This window comes from Lonchura striata, chromosome 6 (assembly GCF_046129695.1).
Source record: "Lonchura striata isolate bLonStr1 chromosome 6, bLonStr1.mat, whole genome shotgun sequence".
NCBI classification, from domain to species: domain Eukaryota; kingdom Metazoa; phylum Chordata; class Aves; order Passeriformes; family Estrildidae; genus Lonchura; species Lonchura striata.
In genome coordinates, this window is record NC_134608.1 from 54,663,037 (window position 1) to 54,677,767 (window position 14,731).

Below are 14,731 nucleotides of genomic sequence, written 5' to 3' on the forward strand. Positions count from 1 at the left end.
CTTCTGCATAAAAAAGGGAATGTTTTATTTCCATGAATACAGATAGGTGAGCTTTTTTTTCCAAGCTCTTTTAATGGAAATGGTTATTGCTTAATATACAGATTTACTTTACTTTGTTTTAGTGTATTGATATTTTATTGTCATTTGCAATGACTCCAAATTTCACTGAACACTGTAGGCTGGATTTTTTAAAAATTATTTTTAAAACCCTCCTTATTTTTTTCTCAAAGTCAACAGAATTTGGGCATCCCAAATGACCCTTTTGATCATCCCAGCCTTGGAATTTAATTGAGCCAATAGTCTTGATGCTGCTCAGGCTATTGCAAGGTGTCTGCAGGAGCCATGCAGAATTCCAGGAAGGATAGCTGTAAAATATACAAGCTCAAATTTATTCCTTTAAAATGTTTATAAGCAGTTTAGACAAGGAAAGCTTACATAAAGAGCTCCTGTGGTATGCCTACAGCAAACCCACTTTTCCATGGACATGTGTCCAGACATCTGGGAATGTGCATATCCATTTTTTATGGTTCCCTCCTTCTGTACTGTTTTCATGGCAGTGAGTGACAGAAGCCATTTTAGAGTAATTAAGTTCTCAAAACTTGGAAGAAAAGCCTTCAAATTCTCTAGAGAAGAACAGGAAATCTTAGATTTTTCAGGGTGCTGAATATTATCAAAAGCATAAAGAGAATGTTAAACACACTTTGTGTTGTTTTAGAGGTATTTGCTTTTCTGACCCTTTAAATCTGCTGTATCCACTTTGTGGATCTGAGTTCCAGAAGTGGGTGAGATTGAGTGTTTGATTCTGGATCAAAGGAATTGTTTCCAGAATTTAAATGCATGTTGGAGCAACAAAATCCCCACTCAGGGTTCTCTTACAACCCAAATAAACTTTTAAAATCAACAGGGATGGATTAGCTAGTATGCTTTCCATCATGAGTATAAGACATTATTCAGATTTCTTGTTTTCCTTGATGCATGTACAGTACATTTTTGAGGAATAAATCATATGGGATAACTGTTGTGTATTATAGTTTAATTTTGCTTCTCTATTGTTTAGAGATAAGTCACTTAAATTGGGGAGAGTCATTCAGTTATCATATGGGATAATTGTTGTGTATTATAGTTTAATTTGCTTCTCTATTGTTTGGAGATAAGTTACTTAAACTGGGGAGAGACACTCAGTTAAAAAAAAAAAGAGAATTATTATTGCTTGTTACTGTTATGCCTGAAAGAAATAATTTCTCAGTGTGTAGTTCCACGTTGCTATAGGAAATTGTCAGGATGTGGATTCCTTTGGAGTGGTGCTCATGAAGAGTGACAGTACCTGGAAACTCCAGTACTGATAGGGCTTACAGCTTTTAATTTGCCTCTGCAGCCTTGACCCATTCAGAGCTGTTTAGATATTTCAAATAGTGCTTTTCTTGATTTTGGAGGGCAGTCTGGAGAACAGTTTGGTGAAGTCAGCATTTTAATGAAAATATTTTGATTTGTCAACCGTCTGAATTCCTGTGCAGTGTCCTCTGTTCTTTGCCCAAGTTGGAAAGCTGTTTTCCATCCTGGAGACCTGGCACTCAGTCCCCAGTCTCCTGCCACTGTGTGCTCATAGCTCCCCTTCCTTCTCTGGTCCTCCCCAATGTATTTTCAATGCATTTAATGGTATTTCAGACAAAGTGGTGCAGTGCTATAACAGGAATATTTGAAGCCTTGCCCCCCAGCCCCAGCTAAGAAGAAGGAAGTTTTCAATGCTGTTTAATTAGGTTTTGTGTTTCTTGGTTAAAAGTTATAATGTAGTGGCCCTGCAGATTTTTAAAAATTTTTATTCAGACTGTGGCATAACGAGGAATTACAGGCTGTCAGAATCAAATTGTGCTGCTTTTCCTACCATGGTTACAGGCTTTGTAAAAGAATGTATAGATGTACTTGCTCTGGTTTTATTAGAAGGTGAAAATTATCTTGAGGATTGCTAAGCTCTGCTTAGTTTTATGACATTTTTCTGTTCTTGTCAGAAGCTGCCATGGCAAATACTTAACAAGGAATTAAAATCTCAGGGGTTTCTAAATCTGCTCCATCGTTAACTGATAAATTGTTCATAAACACACAGTATGTGGCATCACCTTTCATCTATAAAAAAAGGTATTGAGAGCTCATCTTAAAAGGATGACTGTGCAGAGGAATTAATATAAAATATTGAAAATGAAAGATGCAAAACAGGTTAGAAAACCAATCTGCAAAACTGCTAGTCCTGCTTCCACTAATTTATATTTGTTTGCCAGCTTTGAGCTGATCTAGGCTTGACTTAGCTGGTGGTTTAGCAGTTCCCTGAGCTCAGCAAGCTCTTAGACCAGCCCTCCCTGTCTCAGGACAGTGACTGAAGTGTCCCCATGTCCCTGGCATCTCTGACTGATGGGATGTGAGACACTCCTGGGGGGCTCTAGTTTAGTTAGCAAAGCTTTGAGCAGCCACCAAAGGAAGGAGCATTTCCCTCAAGTGTAATTTGTCCTCTTCTTTTCCTCGTCCATCAGCCAGGAATTGTAACAAATGAAGGAGAAGGAGGGGCCTGGCAGAAGCCAATGGAGCCACAGTTTGTTAAGGAAGCATTTGGCCCCACCGAGGCTGGATAGTCACAAATTCTGCTCAGTAACTGAAAACAAGTGACAACTTCCCAGCAACGGCTTCCAAGCTCTGAGCCTCCTGCATTTTCAGGAGCTTCTCCCTGGGAGTGAGGGAGGTTACACCAGGACACATCTTTTGATATCCTGTGACATTATGCAATGCACCCATCACGTTGCATCATCATTGAAATGCTGCTCAGATCATGTCGTTGCCTTGCATTAAAGCTTAATCACAAAAACTTCGAAATTGTACCATGAAAACAAACTGATTCCTACCAGCCCTCCTCCTGTACTGGTTTGAAAAGCTTGGCTGAAGATAGAAAAATTTAATCTTGGCTTTTTTTTTTTTTTTTTTTTTTTTTTTAATTTACCTTTTTAACCTTCTCAGTGTCTGTTTTTTCAGAATTTGGGTTGAGAAATAAGATTTCCTAAAGAGCTGGAGTAGTACAACAGCCAGTTAAATCTTATTTTTCTTTCTTACTGTCTTCTTACAGAGTTTTGTGTGGATGTTTGCATCCTTCCATCTCTCATTTCAGTTTTCCCCTGGGAGACTTCTTGCATGTTCCAGTGCCTCTCATTGTTTAAACTTTAAACCAGTAACATTTTAATGCTATAGAAAGATGTAATAGGATTACCAAATTAAAAAAAAAAAATAAAATTGGAAGTCTTTTTTCATGGTAGTCCTTTTATGCTAGAGTGGAGACCATGTTCAAGACAGCACCCAAGCTCCCAGGTGATCACAGCAAGTCACAGGCTGGTACAAATTCTGCTTCTGTGGGGTTTCTTGCCACTGCTTTGGTGGTTTTTACTCCACTCTGCATTTCTCTCCATGTTTGCTTCTGTGTAATGCCTGTGGGGAATTTCAGCAGTGACTTGCACAGTGAAACAGCACCAGTGAATTATTTAAAATAGGCATAGTCACTTTAGTATGATTTAATAATTAAAAAACCCTTTTAAAGACAAAATCAGCTGCACAGAGGGCTGGGGTAAAGAACTGAGAACCTTTGTTGGAGAACTGGTGGTTGTGGCCAGGAGCCTTGAATTGTATGGATTACCATGAAATTGTTACCTCTGACAGCCACAGGAAGATCCTGTCAAGTGGCTTGAAAGTCTCTGGTGGCTTATTTACTTTTTTATCACTCAGTAAATTTGGACAGAAATTTTCATTGCACCTTCAGACTGTTAAAACAGTATCTCTTTCTTCTTTCCATTGCTGTCTTCCAGATAATCGTTTGATGATGTAAATTAAGAACTTGGATCTGTAATTTTAAATAGAGAAATATTATTAAAACCCCAAACTTTCTATAGAAAATGTGAGATTTTAACTCTTGCTGTGGACATGCACACATATATAGAGTTAGCAAAGTCTCTGGCTAGGAGTTTATTTTCTACATCCATAGGTATAAATACCTGAGAAGACCAGTGTAAATTGGGATGTTAGCTTTGGATTATAAACAGCTTCATTTAGGGAACATGCAGAGAAAGGTATTGCCTGAGGAGGTGAAAATATTTTATTTCCCTGAGAAAACAAAGTGGTTGCTATGGGACAGAAAATGATCTAATGATGGCTTTCACAGAGACATGTTACTGGACAGAATATTCAAACCACAGTGGGCAAAAATGTTAGTTTTTCCAGGATGTATTTGTGGAAGATTTTTCTTAGTGTAGATCTGGATGCTTTCAAGAAAAATGAAGACATGAGTATTTTTTCCATAGGCTATTATTGTTTGTTTTTTTTTCTTTCCAGTCCTCCTACATTATTCTGCAAATGAAACATATTTATTTAGTCAAGCTGATTTTAAATACATATGGAGAGAATCCCAGTCCTTTTGCGTGCTGAATGGTGATGTTTTGAGGGATCACCAAGTACAAATAATGTGGGGGGTTTTGTGTGTGTAGCAATATAATGAAAAATCTAAGCAATTAATAAAACAAATGATTTTAACTACAATTAAGCACCATGTGATCAGGGGCATAGAAATGCCAGATCTGTACAGGTGCCCTAATGCTGTAAAGAAAGTACATTTTAGAATGTTTGGGGTTTCAAAAATTGATTTTAGGTCTGTATCCCAGTGAAGCTTATCTTTCAGAATTCAATTACATGGACTTAGGAAACTTCTTCAGCAGTGAATCCAGAAATCACACATGAGCCACGTTCCCTTTTGGTCCTTGGTCTGGGAATACACACAGCAGTGCTTGCTGGATTTTGCTCAGGCACTAAAGTGCTTTTGTTACTTACATTAATTACTTAGCACTTGTACTGTTCTAAATATTTGAATGTCTTTCCCAGCTTATTAACAACACTAATTTTAATGCCTGTAGATTAGTAATGAGTGTCTTCCTAAAAAAATTACTCTGTTCTTGAAGGAAACAAAACCTAAAGTTGTTTTATAATATTTGTTCTCGTTCCTTTCATCACTTTATTCCCCATGCTAGCTTGAAGATTTTAGAGGTCTTTATTATCCAAAGAAATTTCTGCTGTGGTCATGCTTGAATGTCCCACTAGCTGTGTGTGCCTTGCATGACTGCATGCAAAAATTGCTGCTTTACATCAGCCTGCTTTTGGCAGGAATAGCTGAGGATGTCATCTTTCAGTGTGATCAGCCTGCTGGGATCCTCCCATATTCCCTGGGAGCTCCTAGCATGTAGTGTCAAACTAGTTAAGTCTTCCTTCTGCTAGTTAAGAGCTTTTCCTCAGTGTGCCATGTTTTGGAAAGTTCCTGAGCCCACTGGAACAGGCACCATTTCTGTTGGGCACAATGGTGATTTCTGTCCCTGATGTGTGCCTGTGCCTGTTTGCTCAGAAATGCCCATCTGTAATTATGTATCACCATCAGTATTAAATTGCTGCCTGGTTTTGATTTCCTATCTCCATTCCCATTTATTTTTGTGTTGTTTAAAACTGTTCCATAAATTTTGTCTCATAGGTCTCATAGTAAGCCTTAGATTGCTGTTCAACTACTTCAGCCCTCCCCTCACAGTGTCCTTCCTCAGTTCCTTCATTTCTGGAGCAATGGTGTCATTTTCTACCAGACAGTTTCCTGAACTTTCTGCCCTTGCACTACCTTTGCATGCAGTTAAATGCTTATGGGGTCTATTCATCACTAACACAATCCCTAGAACCTGGGGCTTCTTTTATCCTCTACATTACTCCTGTATGTATTTGCATGTTCTTTCTTTGCAGAGCTCCCCATTAGTGAAGGTGTGTTACTCACCTGGCATTAACAGTGCTGTGCTAGGAGGTTTGTTCTGTCCCTGTCTTTAGGCATCACCTGTTCTGGGTATGTACTGAAAATGCAGAATACTGGGAGATGTCAAGGTATAAAAGCCAAGAAAATGGTGGTAGTTTGGAGACAGCTGCTTCCCCCTCTCCTTTTTTGGGTAATGGAGAGTGGCAGAAGAGATAAGAAAGATCATTTAGAATTACAAAGGTTTTCCCAGCTGTAATAGAGGATAGCAACAAACCCCCTGACAGTTCTTCCTTTAAGGAACAGAGAAGAGAAGAGGTTAAAATTCGTCAGGGAGGTTCAGGTAATGAGATTCAAAACTCAAATGCACACTGAGGCAGAGTAAGGTGTTGGTAAAGGTAGAGATCCTGTGGTTTATTTCTGATGTTATTTACCACTCAGCAATACCTATTTTCAGACAGGCCTGTCCACTCCTGGCAGTTAGTGATCAGAAAATCTCCTGCATCTCTTCTACCTATCCTACAAATGTCCATTTCTCTGGTTCTGGAGCAGTTCTGGCTTGTGTCATTCATATGGTTCTTTATTTCCTGACTGAAATTCCAGTCCCTATTGAGTCCAGAGCAAAAAAAAACATAAACCACCTTTACTGGAGCTAGAATTTTAACAGCTGTGTCTTTCCCTTTATTTATTTCTTAACAACCCACAGAATAAGAAGTGCCTCTGTCTCAGTGTCAGGACTCTGTGCTCTCTCACTGGATCCTCAGAGCCTTTCCTTTTCACAGTCTCCTATGTAAATGTAAATCACTGCTTACTCCTGCATCTTCACTGTTTCCTACATTGCTTTTGGCTACTGAATGGTTTGATTAATCCTTGAATTGGTGCTGGTTCAGACCCTGAGTCAGATTTCAGGGGTTGCACTTTCCTCCCTTGTGCAGCACACACTGCCTCCCACCTCTGTGCTGCTGACATTCCCTGAGTCATGGAGCAGGGGCATTCCTGAGCATCTGACAGCAGCAACCCATCTTCATTTGCTCCGCTGGAAATTCCTCCCCACTATAGCTCCCAGATTTGCTGGTTTTCTTCCTATCTTTCAGTCTTTTCTCCTTCACTTATACTTTATTTCTTGATCTCATGTGTGTCCTGGGAGCCCCGTTTATTTCTTCTCCTTTTCTGGTAATAATTCCTTTGATGTTCCTTCCCAACATAAAGTGAAGCATGGTCCTAGCCAGGGGGTCTTAGGGTAAGTCATCTAAATTTCTTGCCAAATTCTTGGCCAGGAAAGATATGTTAAAACACTATGGAAAATTTACTTGAGGGGATTCTATTGAAGTTTTCCTCAGCTTTTCAATTCCTATATATTCTCTTTTACCACTCTCCACCCATCATCACCCAGCTGAGGGAATGACTTTAGGCTTTTCCTGACCCCCACTGGGAACTTGACAAAGGGAATGAGAATCATCTCTGTGTTTCTGTCCCCTGCTGTAACAGAGGTGTCCTGGGTACTGCGGTCACCTCTGTGTTGTTTGTAGCAGTGGTTCCTCAGAAGCCAGAGCTGCTGGGAATGCCTGCAGGTTTGTTCCTAGAGAAACTCTCTGGTGTCCACTGGTGGAGCTGAGAGCTGGGTATTTCCTTTGGTTTATGTCCCTATCAAACCAAAAATATTACAAGTGATTTGAATTCACTTATCAGCTGAAGCTTCTTAATGTAATATCTGAAATGCATATTTGATGTCACCCTGTTTTAAATTTTCTGTCCTATTCACTTTTTTCTCTGGATATACAGTGCCCTTGAATTTGTGAGTGCAGTCATCGTCTTAATTTAGATGTGCTTCTGTAGATGGCCACAGACTGGATCCTAGGTGGCTGATGCCAAATGATCCTTCCTCCAATGAAAGTGCTGCTGGACACATGGAATAGTCACACACATGTCATCAGTGTACAGGTGACACCAAAGTGAGAATTATTCCTCTCCTAAATGCATATTCTGCACATTAAACATCAACAATCTGCATCTGGGATGCCATGACTAAGTAGAGAGTAACATAATGCAGTTCCCATTTTCATGCAATTCCTCTCCTTTCTCTGATCCCATTCTTTTTTAGGGATATGCATTAGCACTATTTGCATCATTTCTTGTCCGGAAGAAAACAGAGTTATTTTGAAACTTGAACACGGAAGTCAAATTTCATTGTAGTAGTCATGATGTCCGGGGGTGGGACTGCCAAATAATATCCAGAACTCTTCTCTTTTCATAGTAATGTCTTGGATGTCAGCCATGCATTTTCCACTGAATTAATGAACATCAGATTTATGCCAGGAATGTAAGAATAGATGACACTGCTTCTGAAATAGTTTATACATAAAATTACTTTTTGATGGTGGGTTTAAAGCCTGCACCTTCTTTATTCTTTCAAATGATCTTATTTACCTGCTCTGACTTACTAACCTATTTAACAACAGTCCTTTTTTTGTGTTCTTTTACATAAAATCTAAACCCAGCTGTCAGTGCAAAACCTAGTGCTGGAAGTATCAAGAAACAGGGTGGGAAAAGAAGTCTTTCCTCAACATTTTCAAATATTGCAAAACACACGTGATGATGTCTTGAAGCAGAAGTAGGGATAGTATTGTGACATCACGTAAATCATTAATCCACCTCAAAACCCCTTCAGTGAGCAAGCTTTCCTTTCTCAATGGGATTTAGCACTGAGAACATTATAAATGCTGCAAACACCTACATATTTGTACAGAGATAACCCCCTGCTTCAGCGGATGCAGGCTTTTTTTATCCTTTCTTAGTTGTACCAGCATGATTCATTAGCAGTTCTTTTTGAGATGAAGAAATGTAGGCTACTAATACAATTTAAAACACTTATTTTAATGAATAAGTCAGCAATGTTTTAGTTTCTATTTAACACCAAATGTCTAAATGGAGCTAAGGATAGCAAGACAATTATCAGCTTAAATTATTGGGTTTTATCATTTAAAGATCCGGCTTAATAGCATGGATAGAGCTTGCAATCCCCTATTTAGGAAAGAACATATTTGGGGGAGTGAATGGTTGTGTACCTCCCATCTTTAGCAGAAAAGACAACTGGAAGTTTGCAGTGGGAGATTCTCTGCTCAGGTGACCCAAATGTGCCTTTTCTCAGAAGTGTCAGTGTGAATTATTTGGTTCTTAGATCCATTTTGGAATTAAGATGATGAAAATAAGAGCAGAGGAAGAATTCTTGAAAGTCACTTAGATAAGAGGGGAATAACACTGCTGAAGATAATGTGGGGTGCCATAATGATGGGTCTCACTAGCTCCACATTTGAGAAGAAGAATCTATAATCACAGAAATACTTTTTGCTTTCCACACTCACAACCACCAGGATTCTCTCCCTAAATTCTCTTCTCACTTCTTGCAGATTCCTGGGCTTCAAGGAGGCTGCAGAGTCAATAATTCAGTTCTCTTGGTGCTTAGTTTCTGGCTTAGCAATGCTTCTGCCAGAATAAAAATGGGCTCAGCTGTAAAACAAGGATGAAAGTGGCAATGCAGGTTTTTGTCATTAAATACATCATAAAGTGGCACTACCTGTTGGGAATCAGCCAGCAGAGAGAAAAGCTCCCAGAGTTTCAGTTCCTTTGCTGACAGCTGAAGCCCAGCTCTGTCTCTTCAGTAAAATGCTGTATTCTTTACTCCATTAAAGGATTCCTCCCAAAGTGAATAAGACAGTAAAAATTTACAGAAGTGTTTTATTTACTGTTGGTTGTTCCCTTCTCTCTTCACAATTAAACTTTGGCTTATTTCCACTATTGTTAATGCATTTAAATATTGCAACCTCCCATGAATCTTCTTCTTCTAGATGCTGTTTTCTTGTGTCTAGCTCCTTATCTATCCCCATCCTTTTGTCTTGGTTGCCAACTTTATGTAATTTTGCCATGATGTGGTATCTTCTAGAAATTCTCTCTCCTGGCCTACTCTTACATGCTATTTATTTCCTGCTGGATCTGGGTGGCAGGAAGATTATCCTTAGGGAATTGGTGAGGGAAGCAGTGAAAGGCAACTGTAGCAATGAGAAGAAGGGGAAATGAGATTGAAAAATGGCAGTGAAGCACGCCCAGATTAAAGAGCTGGAGAAGGCGGAGAAGGTAGAGCTAAAAGAAAATATTATTAATTTCTTTCTTAGCTGTTTTCTTACCCTACCTGCCTTGGCAACCTCACACTCATGCATGAACTTTAACATCTGACCAGTTATATATTTTGAAACTTCTACAAAAGTCGAATTCCCCTCCCCCCCCTCCCCCATTGAGAGCAATATACACTTTTCAGTTATGAAAATGGTGTTATTCTAAATAAAACTGACATGATCCACCAACACTTTTGGAAGCACAGATGCTTTGTCCCAATATTTACTAAAGAGGTTCACACTTAGATTAAAGCAGTGAAATCAAATCACTGAATAAAGCCTGGAACCACATAATGATTTAAGGAATTCATGGAGAGCTTTTGGTAGGAAGAAAGTTACAGCAAAGCAAAATTAGATTGTTTTCTGTACAACACCAGGACATGGCTGCACAGTGCAACCCAACATTGGGGCAGATATTTTGCTGAGCATCTTGTGTAGTTGCATTTGTCCTTGTTTCTCCTCTGTGACATTGGGTCACAAATTCAAATGTTGCATCTGAGGCCCATCAGTGTCAGATTTAGGGAAAGAGTCTGTTACAGGAACGACCACCAGCCATGAAGCTCTCTCTGAATGACATGGCTTTGTTATTTTTTCCCCAGCATAAACTACATGTGTTGGGATATGCACAGCTCCCTGATGTTAAGTGATATTTTTTACAATGCAGTGTATACATAATGCCAGGAATGAAATTAATTTTTTGTGTACTTCAGTTCTTCTGAGTAGTGCTGCATCAGGACAAGATTTCGCAGTGTGTTATTAGTGGGGGAAAATTGCATTGTCCTTTCACCAGCTTGTTTAGAGAGCAGAAGAATTTGTAGTGGGATATAATTATATTTGATTCCTATTTTCTCTCTTGCTGGAAGTAAAAGAATGCAGCTTCAGGGGTTCACAACTGACTGCCTTCAGTTCAAGTTGATCGTCTAAGCTAAATGGATCCTTCTGTCCAGATACTCTACAAGTTGTTAATCTCTTGCTTCAAGGACACTTGTAAGAAGCTGGTTACTCAGAGTTTGCTGCTGTGTAGAGATGAACCACTCTGGAGGAGTTCTACTGGCTGATGAAAACACACCTTGAAATAAGCCCAGTTCATACTTAAAGAAATCAATTACGATGAGTAGTTTTGTGTTTTATTGACTGAAATCACGCATTGCCTTTTTCTGAAAGACTTCACAAACACTATTTAGTTTTTAAAAGATTCTGTTTTTCCTTGTCTTCATGGCCAGCAGGGAAAACTGTTATCAGGGTGCACAAATGGATGGAGGAGAGGCACAAATATTTATTGTAATTACTTGTATTATTCAGTGTAAGAGTGGATCTTACTTTCAATCCAAGCAGGAATAATAGAAATGAGGGGCTGTCAGTACTCTGGGAGTATAAAACCTTGAGAAAGCCTTTTCAGAGCTGGCCTTCCCATTCCAAGGAGAATGTTCTCCAGAACTACAGAAAATACATGGCTTTATTTGGATAAGTTGCTTCTTTTATAGCAATATACCTGTTAGAACAAAAGCCAACCAGCCATATTTAATTCAGATTGGCTGTTTGCTTCCACATTTCTGATAGATTTCAATCATGTTTTTAAATTCCCCTTCAGCTATTGGAGCTTTCTGTCATTGCTTTTGCTCCTCTCTCTCTCTTGAAGCTTCTACTTGCAAGACTTTTCCCTCATTATTGGCCATTGTTTCCTCCTTGATTCCAGCCTTTCACAGAGGATTGGAGGGTTTAATTTCCCTACCTTTTAACCTTCTATTGTTCACTTCTTTCTGCACCCCTGACCCAGATTCCTCACACAAAACCATCTCTCATCCTCGGGGATAGAAGTTTTATCTCTATTCTCAGGTAAATTCTGATCTATGTATCTGTATTGCTGGAGGCAGAGCTTCAGATATTTGCAAGTATTGCCACATTGAGCCTGGTCATTTTTCTTTTTGAATCTTATTCAAATTCTTCTGGATCATAATTTCTCCACTTAGTACCTTCCAAACTCTCAGAGAGATGTCAGACATTTGCTCTGACATGTAGCAAATTTTGAAGCAATACTTAGCAATTTTTGAGTTTAATCTAACCAGAAGATCCTCTGTCTCTTCTTGATGTGTGAGCATCTGCAAGTAAAGCCCTGAGGTGAGCTGGTCTCCCTTCTCATACACATGCAGCTCTTTGAATGCTTTCCTTGCATTGCTGCTGTAATCTTAGTGAGGGCTAATTTATAATCATGTGAATATGGAAAAACAACAACAACAAAAGGATTGATTTTCACTTCCTGTGATTTTAATTTAATTTATGTATGGCAACTGTGGATTCATTAACTTTAAATTCTTTTGGGATGTGCCATCAAACATATACACCTCCTAAGCTTTGTTATTAAAATGACTGAAGTGTTTTCTGCAGATCTCTCCAGCACACGAGAAATTGCCTCTGGTTAAGCCATTCCAGAGCTGTGCCTGAGCTTGTTGTCCTTGTCCAAGTCCTTGTTGTTGGTTTTCCAGGAAGTTCTGGGCAGGTTCTGGGTTCCATGGCCCTTGTCACAGTGAGCACAGCCTGGAACGGCGGTGCCGGGTGACGGAAGGGGTGTCTGGCACATGGCTGTGCAGCTCCTACTGCTATTTTTTGCTTTTTTTTTCTAATTGATAACTCCTGCCATCTGTTCCCAAGCCATCCCTCTGCTGTCCTTTCCCACTCACAGTCTCCTGCCCCTGTTCCACCCCTGAGCTCATGCTGAGTGCCCCAAGGCTACTGCCAAGAGCTGGTTGATACCAGGGGTATCTGGGTGCTAAGATGCTGCTGACAGAGATATAACAGCAGGTCAGCCCAGGCTGGGCTCTCCCAGCAGCATTTCACTGGGCTAAGATGCTTCTCTCTCTGTGCTGCTTTAACTGCAGCTCCCGAACAAACGCCAAGGATTATTTTATTCAGAAAAAATAATAATAAAAAAAAAAACCCCAAACCCTTTGCTCTATAAAATCGGCTCAATTGTTGCTCTGAGGTGAAGTCCTTCTGAACCTGTCACTCCTGCCTGGGTTCATGACCGCCTTGTGGCTTTCTGGAATAAGTCAGCCATCTAGAAACACTGTAGCAGCCTGGATTGGGTGGGGTTTTTTTTTAACCCAAGAGCCTTTATGTTCTTTCCAGTCTATATTTGAATCTCTCTTTTCTTGTCTAACTCTCCATTTGGTGGTTTAGCATACGGGAAGCCTGTTTTATGGTGCAGAGAAATGCATTTCTATATTCTAAGGACTGAATTTTTAACAAGAGCCTATATGTATGTACCAGCTAGAGGGATTTTTCTGACAGGAGCTCCAAAATGGACAAAATCAAGAAGGAATAAATCATGGCAATCATAGATGTCGTTGACCATTATCTAAGAAGCCTTGGACCCTCAAGGTGTGTGGAGAGATTATTAAATAAAACATTGGGCATCTAAGTGCCTAAAAATAGATCCTCAAGATTGTGTAAAACACTGATTTTCCATAGATTTCTAAGGGATTTTTTTAATGGATTTGAACACCCATAAAAACTGGTGTTACAAATGCACAAGAAATGTTCATCAAAGTTAACCTGAGAACCTGTGTTTTGTTTCTGTTTAAGATGGCTTTTTTCTCTCAGAGATATTCCCATGCAGAGCTCCCACACGTTTTTCTGAGCACCTACCAAAGGAGCAGGGAAATGAGGGTTTGCCTCACCTCTATTTGGAAGGCTCCTCATGATTTTTAGATTAAGGATGCTAATGGCTTGTGCATTATATTATGCTTGGGTATAGGCACAGTCAAATTATTAAGTTTTTGTCCTGAGGCTACAGTTGTGAGGCAGAAAATCTTTCAGGAAGGAGTGGAAGCTGCTGGAATATTTTCTTTTTTAATTTCCCAGCACCGCAGAATTTGGGACTTCTGTTAAAATAAACAAATTCTAATAAGCTATTAGTGAAAATGAGAGAAGCTCAAAAACTGCAGCTGCAAGTGTTCACTGACTTCCTTGATTGTCACATTTTCCCATTGTACAATAGTGGTTATTGCAGAAGGCTCTGCTATTTAGGAAGACATTGCATTTCCCATGTTGGGGGAAAGACAGTTAAATGGAATAAAATGATCACTCATCAGGTGATCTCTCTGATGCTGTAGGTCTGAAAGAGTTACCACTATTTCCACAAAACTTAAAAATTTCAAGTGACTTTCATATTTTGGATGTTTTTATAACTGATAGAAACCTCCAGATGATGAAATGTTACAGCTCTGGCAAGAATCTAATAAAAATCCCCCCTGGGATTGATTTTGATTGACTACAGTTGCCTGTTTTTATTTTACTGTATATGAACAGAGAGGAATGAGAAGGATTGAGTTAACCCTTCCCTGGCCTAATTCCTGTCCTTGAGGGTCTTGACTGTCACTGCTTTCTACCACTGACACCCAGGGAAAGGAAAAAGCAGTTTAAGGGTTCCACTAACACTCCTAGTTCCTTTGTGTTCTGCAGCTCCAAATATAATCAGGGGATTGGCTGAAGATATTAGAAAATGGAACCCACACAGGGTTATAATTCAAATTAGTGGCACAGCCCTAATTGGTGGAGCAGTTCTTGTTCTGAAGATTATATTGATTCTTCTGTGGAGCTAATTAATGCACATATTTATAAGTTAATGAATTAAAGTTCAAAGTTATTCTTTAGGAAGCCTTGCATCTATTAGAAATCAAGAAGAAGGTTTTTTCCTGTCAAATAAAGATGTTTAATGCTGCACATGTTCTGTGTCCATTTCCTCTAGTAAGAGTTCCACCTG

The 14,731-nt window shown here is 39.4% G+C and overlaps 1 protein-coding gene across 1 annotated transcript in view; it reads left to right on the plus strand.

Annotated features, from left to right (window-relative positions):
* SHANK2 (SH3 and multiple ankyrin repeat domains 2) overlaps positions 1 to 14,731 on the plus strand; it is a 270,317-nt gene that overhangs the window by 73,410 nt on the left and 182,176 nt on the right. The window lies entirely within an intron of this gene.